The sequence below is a fragment of the Pleurodeles waltl genome, chromosome 4_2, assembly GCF_031143425.1.
Source record: "Pleurodeles waltl isolate 20211129_DDA chromosome 4_2, aPleWal1.hap1.20221129, whole genome shotgun sequence".
Classification (NCBI taxonomy): Eukaryota; Metazoa; Chordata; class Amphibia; order Caudata; family Salamandridae; genus Pleurodeles; species Pleurodeles waltl.
In genome coordinates, this window is record NC_090443.1 from 610285688 (window position 1) to 610299492 (window position 13805).

The window sequence follows — 13805 nt, forward strand, 5'->3', positions numbered from 1 at the left end:
CTTCCTCTCTCCCACCCTCCACTGTCCATTTGACGTACTAGCCCACTCTCTGTTGTCCTTGTGCTTCCCCATTGTCTCTTGCATGTCGTCCCCCATCCCTTCGTGTTGCCTCTCCCCCAAACTATTCCTTATTTGCTTTTTTAAGTTAAAAAAGTGTATTACTGCTGATCACGGGAGAGCTTTTATCTTTGACAATGCTTGTTTTTCTCTCGCCTCAGTCCAGCAAGCAGACAGCAGACTCCCCAGAATGCATTGCCACAGCACACGGAAGCCAAAGGACAGAGCTGGCCTCCAGGCCTCCCTTCGCTACCAAATGGGTCAGGGCTTCCGCTGGACGGGCTCAGGAAGGGACTTGAGGCCAAGGTTACGTTAAAGGTAATCCGCAGTATGTGCTGGAGGGTGGGTCTGGTTTATCATTCACATTTTGTTTCCTTACTGATTCTCTGGTAATTATCACACCCCACTCCCAGGGCAGCCGTGCTGAGGCCTTAAGAGTGGAGACGTTCTTAGACACGGCTCTGCTTTATGGGCGTTAATATCTTTCTTTGAATTTTGTGCACAGTATTTTTTTTGACAAACTGGTTTGTCCCAACTTTTTCTCTCCACACTTCCCCAAAACTGACAGAATTACAAAACAGAATGAGGCCAGGCTACAGCTAACCTGCTTTTCGACGTGCTTTGACACAATGCACCATCAGTCATTATTCAGAGCAAGATGGCGCATGCTATTTCAGTTGCAACAACGTGCCATGCATGAAGCAAAATATGGGAATTCGTATACATGTTTATGGCAAGCAACTGTTCTAATAGCCTAATAGGAGAAATGAAAGACAGCAGGCCAGAGACATAAGGCAAATTATAACGACCTCCTGCAAACGTGACAGAAAGGAACCTGAAATTGCTAGCACGTCTAACACTCTTGTCCAGCCACAAACGTAATAATGATAATATTAACCTGTTTAATATGACACTCCATACCACGCTTCTGCTGTTTCTAAGCGCTATAAATAACAGGTGTTACTGTTATAAATTATATTGGTGCTCAATTTATCGACCTCAAAAGGATGATAGGCTGAGTCAAAACTGCCAGCATTTGAACTGTTACCCTGAAGATCACTGGATATTTCAGAGGTGAGCATTCAACATACTGAGGAATCGTACATCTGAATGGGCAACCTTTTCCTCATACAGAAAAAAATAAAGGTGACAGTTTTTAAAACAGGTAGTTTAATAAATACTATTTTTTCTTGAATATTAGTGATAATACAATATGTTTCTTGAATATTAGTGATGCATGTCTAATCAAGATTTACGTAAGATCGTTGGGGAAGTACGTTGGTCCAGTAACTCCGTCAAAACCTGACCGTTTGAAAAACACTACTTGGAAACTACCAAAGAGTTCTTCCTCAGTGGTGGAGAAGTACCACAGAATGCTTGTGGTTTGCAGAACTTCGCTTCCTATCACCGTGTGAAGTCGAGATTACAAAATTTTAAAACTCCTTCATGTTTGCAGGGCATTTCTACTAAACAAGTGTGAGCAAAAAGCCTGCAAAACGTGAATTGTGGGAGAAAAAAACGGCAAATAAAAATTTTTCCGCTGAAAAGAAAGCTCCCAAAGTGACCTTCTGCAGTAGAATTTTCCCACAAAATATTTTTGCGACAACCTTGCCTGAGGGATAATTGGACAAAAAGTAAATTTGTTATAAATGTTGTGAACTGCAAAACTAATGTCCTTGGTTCTAGTGTAATGAACATTTCGCCCAACCATAAAAACTACTACAGATGGTTCATTCTAAAGCCCTTGTGGCCACTAGGAAACACTAGAACTCGACATTACCTCCCGTCCCTCCCTCGCCTTCCTTTTAACCAATGAGGCTTCCTGCCTCCCTTCCCCTTTTAAGCCCCCCTCCCACCCCTACCACCTCCTGTTTTTTTCTGTCTAGCCCACGCTAGACTTACCTTTCTCTTTTCCTCCACGGCAGGGCCTGGGGGGCGTCGATTCCTGCACTCCTCGGGGCGCGGGGCTCCTCGAGGTGTGCTCTGCCGGTCGCGTCTGTTACGAGCAGGCGGGGCTGCTTGTGAGACGCGTCCTGAGAGTCGGCTGACGAGGTCAGTCGGCTCTTTGCGGCTGGGGCGTCCATTTCCGGTTTCTCGGCCCGCGAAGCCGTGCAGAGGTGCCGGTGGGCATTTTTGGGCTTCAGGACTGGTAGGACGGGCGTTCTGCCCGCAATTTTAACTAAATTCTTTAATTGTGGTCTTTGTTTGGATTGGTTAATGGATTTTTTGTGGGAGGTCCTGTGCCCTGTATGTTTGGGGATTGAGTTCAGTAAGGTGGTAGTGCTGTTTGAGTCTACCATGCCGAAGGTTCCTGCAAAACGAAGCAGGATTATTTCTTCCTCCTCTTCAGGGGAGGTGGGTGCTGCTGGCATATCAACCCCTGGGGGTCACCGGGTTCCTGGTGGTGGTGCTGCGCCACTCATGTCCAGGGAGGAGGTGCAGGACATGATATAGGTGGCTGTTTCTAGGGCTCTCCAGGCAGGGATGGCCAGGCCTACTCAGTCTAAAGCTTCACATCCACCTACTACTGCGGAGAGGTCCTCTTCAGATGATGAGGAGGGGGAGGCTCCATCTACTTCCTCTGGGGGGAAATATGTCTCCAGGGAAGAGATGTGGGAGGTAATGGCACATGTACGGGACAATTTAGGTTTTCCAGTGTTTCAGCCTACGAGCTCTGACTCCCACTTGTTCCCGCAGTATCAGACGCCTTCTAAGTTTGCCATGCCTTTTCAGGGCCCTGTGAAGGATATGGTGTTTCGGGAATGGAAGGATGTGGATAAAGCTCAAGTTCCACGATTCCTTCAGAAACTTTATTTGCTAGAGGGGGAGGATGTACTGCCTTCCTCTGTTCGCCTGGATTCAATTTTGGCAACCCTGATTGGCAAGACAGCTGTCAATCCAGAGGATTGTGTGCCTACTGATGCCACAGACCGTAAGGTGGATTCTGGGCGAAAGAGGGCTTTTGCGGCTGAGAATCTGGCCCTGAGAGCAGGTATATATTCTGCTTATGCGGCCCAGTCGTTGGTACAGGACTTTGATAAACTGGCAGTTGCTGTTCAGGAAGGTGCGGAGTGCTGGCGGACGTATCATCGGATGTGGTCCGTACATCGGCTCTGGCATCTGGGGCTTGGATTGGGGCCCGTAGGTCCCTCTGGTTGCGGTCATGGAAGTCGGATCCTGGGGAGAAGTCTGCTCACCTGAGACTGCCCTTTGAGGGTCGTAGCTTGTTTGGAGATCAATTGCCTTCAATGCTTTCCAAGGCGTTTAAGGAAAGGAAGCATACCTTACCTTATAAAGGGGGATCTGCTTCTAGCAAAGGGTGGAAGAAGCATTCTCGTTCTTCTCCCAAGATAGACGCAAAATCTTTTTCTTTCAGGAAACGTTGTTTTCAGCCCCGGTTTTCCCCTAAGAAAGCTGCTCCTTCGAACCGGGGTGGGTTCAAGAAGGGGTCCTGACAATCACTGTGGGCCTGGCATAGGGCAGGTTGGGGGAAGGCTGAGGCACTTTCTTTCCGCTTGGCAGGAGATTGTCAGCGATCATTGGGTGCTGGACATTGTGGCCAATGGTTACGTCATAGATTTCGATGTGGTGCCTCCTGATTCGGGTGTGCGTTCAACTCCTCTGCCTGCGGTCGGGGCACGGAGAGAGGCGTTGTTGGACGGAGTCCGGGACTTACTCTTAAAAGGGGCCATTTCCCGTGTTCCTGTAGAAGAAAGGGGTCGGGGCACTTATTCTGTCTTGTTTCTAGTTCAGAAGGTCTCGGAGTTTTCGGCCTGTGCTCAATCTGAAAGGAGTGAATGCTTGGATCAGGACGGTGCATTTCCGCATGCTGTCAATCCAGACAATTTTTCTGATGGTCAGTGAGGGGGATTTTCTGGTGTCGCTGGATCTGCAGGATGCATACCTACATGTACCTGTGGCAAAGACTTCTCAGCGGTTCCTACGGTTTGCTATAGGTCTGGAACATTATCAGTTTTGTGTGCTGCCTTTTGGCCTCAAGTCTTCTCCCCGGATTTCTACAAAGGTGCTGGCCCCCCTGGTGGCTTTGCTGCATTCAGAAGGGGTGTTTATTCATCCGTATCTGGACGACATCCTAATACATGCACCCTCACAGGGCCTGTTGCGGAGGCAGGTGGCCCGGGTTCTGGTGGTCCTGCAAAACCACGGGTTTTTGATCAACTGGGGGAAGTCAGATTTGGTCCCTTCCCAAGATCTGGTTTTTCTAGGGGCTCGGTTTCGGACTCTTCTCGGTTTGGTGACGGTGTCAGAAAAGAGGTTAGGTGTACTCCAGTCCATGGTGAGGGAGGTCATGTTGCAGTCAGCCCCGTGCGCTTCTATAGTTACGTCTGCAAGGTCATTTGGCGTCCGTAATATTTCTGGTTGCTTGGGCGCGATTCCATCTTCTTTGCTTGATGAACTGGTTCCTGAGAAGGTGGATACCAGGGTCTGGTTCTCTGACGACCCGGATTCCGGGGTCAGGGTTGATTCGCAGGGAGTTGAGATGGTGGTTGGGGTCCAATCATCTTCGGGTGGGGGTGTCTTTGTCTCCTCTGAGCCCAGTGGTGGTAACAACGGATCCCAGCCTCTCAGGTTGGAGTGCTTGGATGGGGTTGGCACAGATTCAGGGATTTTGGTCCCCTGGAGGTCCCCTGAAGGCCAATCGATCGTCGAATTGGCGCGAGTTGAAGGCAGTGTTGTTGGCTCTGATTCATTTCCAGGTGTCCCTGAAGGGAGTTGCGGTTCTTGTTCGGACAGACAACTTAGTAGCCAAGGCTTATGTCAACCGACAGGGGGGGACCAGGTCGAGAGCTTTGTTAAGTCTGGCCAGGAAGATTTTTTTGTGGGCTCAGGAATGGGTTCCTTCTCTCCGGTCTACCTACATTCGGGGGGTGGTCAATGTTCGGGTGGATCTGGTAAGCAGGGTGATTCCTTCCTCACAACTTTTCTCCCTCCGGAGGTCGCTGTTTCTTCATCTTGTTCGTCTCTGGGGTCTTCCGGTGTTGGATGTGTGTGCGTCCCCGGAGAATGCGAAACTCAGTCACTTCTGCTCCCGGTTTCGGTGTCCTCAGGCTTGGGAGGTGGACAGGATGTCGTGTCCTTGGCCTCGGGGTCTTTTATACGCTTTCCCGCCGTTTCAGCTGATCCGGTCCTTTCTGTTGAGGGTGAGGCATCTGGGTGCCAGGGTTATCTTGGTTGCGCCCCATTAGCCGAGGGCGAATTGGTTTCCATTGCTGCAGCTGATGGCATCCGGTCGGATGTGGCCTCTTCCTCTTTGTCCGTCTCCCCTGGAGTTTCCTTGCCTCTCGATGGGGTCGTTGAGGAGGTTAGACTTGACGGCCTAGAAGTTAAACGCCGGGGTTTGACGGGTCCGAGGGGTACCAGTGGCTTTGAGTTCTATTTTACTGGCTTCAAGGCGGCGTCCCACTTTGATTTTGTATGGTAGACAATGGAAAGTTTTTTCTTCTTGGTGCTTCCGGCATAAGTTGGATCCTACCTTCACTTCTACATTTTAGTTGATGCAATTTTTACAGGATGGTGCACAATTGGGGTTGTCGGTGGCTTCTCTGCGGGTGCAGTGGGCGGCTATTCAGGCATTTAGGGGTCCTTGGCGAAATCTGCCAGATGAGGGTCATCTGATGCCTAGATTTTTTCAGGGGCTTCTTAATTTGTTTCCTCGCTCTGTACGTTCTTTTCCTTCCGGGGATCTTTCTTTGGTTTTGGATGCGTTGACTGCTGCCCCTTTTGAACCTCTGGGGGACTGTGACTTGCGCCATCTTCCTTTGAAGACGCTCTTTTTGGTGGCCATTACTTCGGCCCGCCGTTTAGGGGAATTGGGGGCCTTGGCCTGTTCTTTTCCTTTTTGTAAAGTTTTTCAGGAACGGGTGGTTCTTGTTCCGGTTCCTTCTTTTATTACTAAAGTTAATTCTTCTTTCCATGCTCGCCAGGAGGTTATCCTTCCTTCATTTTGTCCGGATCCCTCGTCGGATGAGGAGGTTCGGTTACATTCTTTGGATGTGCGAAGGGCGTTGTTAGAGTATCTGCGTGTGGTGGCTCCTTTCCGTAAAGGTGATTCGCTTTTTGTGAATTTCGGTCCGGCCCGGAAGGGTGAGAAGCCTTCCACGGCTTCATTGAGTCGGTGGGTGAGATCTTTGATTCTGTTGGCATATTCATTGAAAGGGGTGGTTCCTCCCCAGGGGATTCAGGGCCGTTCTACCAGGGGTATGGCGGCTACTGTGGCTGAGCTTCAGGGGACTTCAGTGGTGGAGATTTGCAGGGCCGCCACTTGGGCCTCTCCTTCAACGTTTGTTCGCCATTTTAGGCTGACGGACTTGGGTAGTTTGGAGTCGGTGTTGGGTCACCGGGTCTTATCCTCTATGAGGTAATAGGGGTAGGGTCTCGGTGGTCTGTGTGCATTATAATAAACTTCTTGCAACTCAGTGTCCGTCTCCTGCGTTTTTCTTGCTATATCTCATTGGTTAAAAGGAAGGCGAGGGAGGGACGGGAGGTAATGCGTCCATTTCTTACGATAATGGCATTACTCCTAGTCCTACTCCCTCGCCTTCCTTTCCGTTCCCTCCCGCCCCCCGGTACGGACTGTCTGAGTTGCTGCTTGGGCTTGTTTTTGTACAGGAGGTGGTAGGGGTGGGGGGGGAGTTTAAAAGGGGAAGGGAGGGTCTAGAGGGAGGCAGGAAGCCTCATTGGTTAAAAGGAAGGCGAGGGAGTAGGACTAGGAGTAATGCCATTATCATAAGAAATGGACGCAGGAGTTGTCACGTTCCTCAGGAAAGAGCTGTGTTGCCTGCAACATGACATTTGATTCTGTCTAGAGGATTCTCCTAGGAAAACCCTTTCATGAAACGGGCTGGTCCCCCATAGGTACATCTGCTTGGCACTCTCCTCAAGGAAATCTTGCCCCAGAAAAGGTACGGGCCCAGAGGTAAATGGCTGAAACCCCGAGAACCTGAGACAGGTATTTATCAAGTAGATATTCTTGCCTATTCATTTTCATCTTATTTTTCAGTGGCTACTTTTAAGCCAGGTGAAAGCAGACCAGCTGTGATGAACCACACTCCAATGGCAATATTACTATTTGCCGATGGCAACCTTATACCTACAGAGACAAAAATGCCTGATGTGCCCAAATATATTTCAAAACTAACAGCTGGTAAGACAAAAAGAAGAAAATAATTGTGGGCTCAAAGTATCATGCTCATATAACACTCTCTAGCCATAGATCCATTCTAGAGGAGATGTCTTAGTCTGAATACTTAGATATTTGATTGGTGCCAGTGCGTGGTAGCAAGCCCAAATAAAAAAGAATAAAATCACTGTAGCAGAGGTACCTGGCTGAATTCTGACATTCAGACTTTTTCTAGCGGCTAATATGCGGTAGCCCACTTTACGTAGCTCAGGGAGGTTATTCCCATGTTTGGTGCCCTAACTCCGGTTGTTTGGTGGCTTTGACTGTGATTGAACCCATTCAACCTATATGTGGATGTGTATCAGGTCCACCTGCAGTTAGTGTGAGAGCTTGCTCGTGGTACTAATCCTGCTTGTTTGACTACAAGGAACCAGAGTTGAATTTATAGTTGAATTTGAACTAAATGTGGGACGTATACATTAATGTTAACAAGAGTTATTGGTAGTTGTTTGTAAAAAGTGTGTTTTTGCCAAAATGACAGCTAAATATATGAAGGTATCAGAAAAATTATTTGGGGAGGTCGAAAATAAATGGTGTCAGAAAGATTTTCTTAATCGCAAGTCCCTTCATTCTCAGAAATGTATACATCCACTGCAAACTGGCTACCTAATATTTTCTGTAATCACCTATAGACGACCAGCAGTAAGAATGTATCTCTATGCTGCACCTCTGATGGTTGATCTTATTAACTCTCTCTGCATGCTGTTTCAGTATTTGCTATGGAAGTACTGGTTCAAATATATGTTTTTCAAAGAAAGGAGTAGCACATTCAAAAGTGACCATATGCTATTGAAGGAGGTGTTCAATAGGACCTATCACGTTTCAGTAGTTTAGTTTATTTTGAGGTATTTCATGTACAGGTCTAGTATTCAGAGTACTGAAATGGATGTCTGTCAGATAGTCCCAGCAAACAGTGTGAGTTTGCAGAGGATAAGTAATCTCAAACTCCTTCACTATTTGAGGGAGACAAGACAGGGATACTATCCGTTCTCCTTGATCTTTGCACTGGCAATGGAGCCATTTGCAAATTTATCCTGACATGAAGGGATAGACAGGGAACAAAGAAGGCTGATGACAGGCTACTGCTCTTGTGAGCCATTAACAGTGGCTCACATTTGACAATAAGAGCATTGGAGGACTTTGGCCTCAAACTCAACTGGAACAAATTGTGTTTTTTCCAATCCACCCCATGTTGAATGTGGAATATGTTCCCTCATCATGCCAGGCCCTTAGTTGGGTGCCAACTGTGTTACGATAGCTCGGAGGCCACATGTTTCACAGAGTCTGATGTTATATCTAATGCTGTCCCTTTCTTGAACACACTGCTAATTTTAGGTAGGGTAAGAATAACCTTGGGCAAAATGATAATGCTACTCTTCCTACTATACCGCTTGGACAATTTACCTTTTCAACCACCTGGGAAGACATAGAAAGAGTTGGGCTTGATTCTTCTGTATTCAGTGCTTAATTTGTGCTTGTTGTTTCCAGTGCGGAGCACCCGCACTTATTTTTGAGGGCCAGCACTTATTTTTCTGCCTCAAGCATTTACTGAGAGCAAAAGACACATATGGGATGATGGAGGAAGAGAAAGCGTCACAATGGGAGAAAGCAGAAAGATGCAAGAGTGAACTGAAGGGGCAGGGAGTGGCTTTTATGAATTGAAGAGGCCCGAGATGGCTTCAGGATTACGCTGCCTCAGTATTGCATGTTCGCACATTTAATTGCAGCAGCTGTTAGTTTCAGAGAAGGGCTTTGGGCAATGGCACGTTTTCATTTACAAATTAAGCACTGTCTGTATCTAATCTGGAGCTTAGACAGATATGGTGGATGCTGTGTAAATTACAGCTTCCCATTGAACAAAGAAGTTTGAGCAACCCAGGCTTCGAAATATACTACCTGAAAGCACAACTTCAGTGGGCAGTAAGACAGCTTTCAGAAGCCTATAACACTGAGGTCAAAACACTGTACAATAAACTTAGGGGCATATTTATGGGAAAGTAGCGCAATGCAGCACAGCAAGTCACCTTACTGTGCTGCACTGCGTCACCGGGAAAAGGCAGGAATGCGCTGTATTTAAAGTATATGGAGCATTCCTGACTTTTTCCCCCTGCGCTAGCGCACAATGGGGTGCCTAGCACAAACGCAGTCACCATTGCACCATGGTGCATGGTTGCCTGTGTTGCATGCAGGATTGTTTTTGTGCAGGAAGAGGTACCTTCCTGCACAAAACAATTCTGGAGGCATATTTCTCTTTTAATGTGTGCTACAGGATGCAGCACACATAGAAAGAGGAACAAATGAGGAGAAATTGAGCGATTTCTCCTTGTTACAACTCCCCTGGGAAGGCATAAGATTTTGGCGCATTCCCAGGTTTACAAGTTCCTGTAAATCTGGGAATACGTCAAAAACCATGGGAGTTGTGTGGGAACACCTGTGCAATGTCCATGGAACGTCTTCCCAGGGCAGAGTAATGCAACGCATTGATTTGCGCTGCATTGCTTTACTCCAGATTTTCTGAGCTATTCAGGGCCATGCAAAGTGGCTTTGACTGGCTCCAAAAATCTGACCTAAAGTTTGCGTCGCTCATGCCCAACAATGTGTGGTGCAAGAGTGATGCAAACTGGGTCATAAACATGACCCTTAGTGAAGATAAACTAATTGTAGTGTTTGCCACACCATGCTGCAAACACTTGAAACTCTTGAGACTAGCGAGAGTAGCTAGGTATTGCCAAGAGTAATGTTTGAAATGATCGTGCACAAAGAGTATATGCTAATAGCTGCCTGCCTTTAAGATTGGTTGGTTCATGGGAGAATATTGACTCATTACGATTGGCCGTCTCAATAGGTGCAGGAATGCAGAAGTTGGACGGTTTTTATAAATTGGGAATACTTAGGCCACTCCATAGCTTTGCGGTCAATTACAAAACATATTTCAGATAACTTATGTTATGGAACAATAGCTAGCAAGAGAGTGGCCTGGAACATCCTACACATGAGATTCTGCAAATAGAGGGGAGGTCACATGACATAACTCACCCAGTTAGTCACTCCTAGAAAAATTAGTATAATATGTATGACTGCTCTTACCCCAGAAGTGAAATCGTAGATGAGAGTTCCTTCTACATAGTCTAGGAGTGCTTAGTAATTTCACAATACTGGATTACAGTCACTCAAAACCTTATAAGTTAGATCCACTTCTTGTTTTGCATGGACTAACTTTGCAATGTAAGATAATGGTAACAAGCAGTATATATATATATATCTGGAAATCGGCACCGGTAACCAGTGTGCTTTGATTCAACTGGCCGTGGAAATAAAATATATATATGTCACCTTGTTTGGGTAACAGATGGACCAACATGGTGTGTGAATCTTCAGGAGGCCCCAGCCCTGTGAGGCGAATGGCTGATGCAATGATCTTGGCTGCAGGGGCCTCAAAAGAAAGGGTTGAGGAAGATGAAAATAGCTTCCTTGAAAGATGATGTGCTGAAGGCATTTTTTGCTAAACATAAACATGAGAGGTTGACCTGATTAATCGTTTTAGAGACAAGGTTTGAAAGGTTTGCATTAATACATATTGTATGTAGTAATTGTGACGTGCCATTTGCTCCCTTAACACAGTCTACTAAAACTATTGTGGGGCGTCCAGAGCTAAGCAAGTGATACCATAGTCCCCTAAATGCCCCCTACCAGACAACACTTATTGTATTATTGGAACTGTGTACTGTAATATGATATTTACACTCAACCACACTACCCACGATCACCTGTATTAGTTGTGCTATAATGGAGATGCGATTTGGTAATTGTGCTTAAGGAACTTAGACATGGGATCCAAAAAAGTTTGCTCTTGCACTTCTGTATGCTAACCAATAAACACAAGGTTCAGAATTGAGGATGCACACTGTGTTAAGTGCATTTCTTGCAGAAGGGCTAGCAGAGGACCACGAGGGTCACTCTGCTTTCGACTTAATGGACTGACTGATTGCCCATCAATTAGAAAGTGGTTCCCCGTTGTGAAGTCTACAACCTAGAGGTGAATAGGTAGGCAGAGCAGTGAAATGAGATGAGCCAAATAATACTTTTAGCACATTGGGTAATTAAATTTACATCAAGCTTTGATTTGGTTTAAGAATGTAACTCTCGAGGTGGTTAAATAATTGATTTATAGGAGATATTTCAAAGGACCCAACCTCCTGCTTTAAAATCATTTTGACACAGAAGGTTAGGGTTACTGTATTGGGCAAAGTGACATTTTCCCAGCCTACCCTTGTTTCCTCTGAGGAGTTCGCACTGCTTGTATAATTCTTTCTCCTGATAGGACCCACATATTTAGGTTACTGGATGTAGCAAGCATTTGCAATGCAATGGGTCTCGAATTTGCTCGAGTTAGAGCTATTAGCGTTGTAAACTCCCAACCGGACTTTTCTTGCCACTTAAATTGAAAATGAAAAGTAAAACAGTTTCACATAAGCCAGCCAAATCAAAGCGCCCTGGCATCAGCGTGAAGGAGCACATAAAAAGATAAAGACGTTCGCTCACAGTTTAACATTTCGGCAAAAGTGCAATTAGCCGTGTAACACGGGCGATGTCCAAGGCGGTAACTAAACAGCCCCAAGGAGGAACAAACAAAAAGCATTTACAAACGAAAATAAAGGATTTTCGAAGGGCAAGCCCATAAACGAGTGATAGCGATGGGCTTGCGGTCGGCGTGGTTGTTAAAAACCCAGATACATTCTAACATGTCAGAAAAGCAGCGCTTGCGCGCTGGTATGCTCAACCTTAACAAAGGGTAGTTGGACTTTGTTTTCCTAGTCATTTGCACATACATAAGCCAAACTGTACTCCTTCAGAGGCACATCCATGCAGTTTTGCCATCAGGCATTTGGACACATTTCTCAATGGGTTGGAACAGCCCTTTAAACAGACATGAACTTTCAGTCCTTTTCAGGTGATAGATTGAAACGTAGGTTAGTGGACAGGGGTTCACAGTATATGAAGAAAAACGTGTAAATGTTTCGTAAATGGATTATACTGCAGACTCTTTGAAAATGTTCTTTAAGGTACTGTAAAACAACTTATATTTAAAAAATTCAAAGCGTGTGTGTCCTAATTTGGGTCATCTGAGCACTGGCACTAGACCAGGGATGTCCAGCGCAAAGCCCATGTCCAGGAGATGGGATCCAAGCTAGATTTTCCAATCACCCCGAAGTACTATAAGCTACAATTACATGCGGTGACTCTAAGAAACGATATTATACAGTCAATCTAAAACACAATAAAATACAGGATTCTAAATGGAAGTCCTTTATTTACACAATGGTTATCGTGCAAATCTAGCGCGGATCCTGCCCTTCGTGACCTACATTTGATAAACCAGTACTGGATAATAGTTTATGTGGCAGAGAAATAGGGAGGTAAATTGTGTGCGCCTCTTAGTTTGCTGAACACAGCAGCCAACTTCAGGCTGGGCACATCTGACTGTGCAGCGTCTAGTTCTTGTACTTTCTCATTCACTCTCCCAGTCCAGGCCTTGCAGTTGCCAACATCTCTGTTGCCGCTGGGAGCTGACCTTTTGACCCTGCTTCCTGTCTCTCTTGCTCACACTTGCAGTATATATGTCACATATGGTTCTCAGTTAATGCTAATGTCTCAAGGGTTGAGTCACGAACACATGTTGTTTTACAGACCATGACACTGCACTCAAGAGTATGGTTTCAGATCACTAAAAGGATTGTTGGTATGTGCTATTTTTATCTGTAATATTAATGTGAAAGTCCATGCTCTTCCCAGCCTCCAAATCCTCGAAGGCCCTTAAAGACGTAGCTTTGGGAAAATAGCTTAGTCCCTCTGTGATTCATTTTGGGTCCTAGTTTGTGGAGTCTGGCTATGATCTATAATTCCTCCTGTTTTTTTGTAGTTTCATTTACAATGTTCATTTACAATGCTTGCATCTTTTCAAAAGTGATTTGAGGGTATTCTGACATTGAAATGCTATCCCAATTCGATACTTTCATCATCATGATTAGCAAGGTCTATTGGCCTTGTGGACTAATACATCTACTGCAAAAATGTGTTTTTACCTCATTGTTATCAGCTCAAATCCTAGAGGTAAATTCAACTTTTCGTCCCCCTGAGGTCAAGAAAAAGACTACCACTGAGGACTATGACAATAGATAATGTGTATTCACTTCAAACGTGCTTCTCTGGGTGATTCTGTGCTTTACAAGTCCACTTGTTTATAAGAAAGAACATAATTTGGAAGATTAAATCGGAAAGCTGGTCATTAAATGGAAATTAATATAATCTAGTTAGGATAACAGTATCTGAAGGTGGGGTTTTTGAGTGCTATAGAGACACCATCTAGTCATCCACATGTCAGACTTAGAGTGTTAGCCTATGAAGAGCGTTTTTTTGTTCAATTAAACTGTGTGCCGTCTGCATGTCAAGGAAGGCAAAGGGTAAGATGGGCCACCAGATCATGCAGGATTGGCAGTCACAGCCTTGATGTTTTATCAGTTAGATCCTCTCGATCTGACTTGCCACT

General features: G+C 45.7%; 1 long non-coding RNA gene across 1 annotated transcript in view; it reads left to right on the forward strand.

Annotated features, from left to right (window-relative positions):
* Nucleotides 1-261: 261 nt before the first annotated feature.
* LOC138294194 (uncharacterized) overlaps nucleotides 262-13805 on the forward strand; it is a 65797-nt gene continuing 52253 nt past the window's right edge. Inside the window, exon 1 of the long non-coding RNA XR_011203258.1 lies at nucleotides 262-375. This is a non-coding gene — a long non-coding RNA (uncharacterized lncRNA). The remainder of the gene's footprint in view (nucleotides 376-13805) is intronic.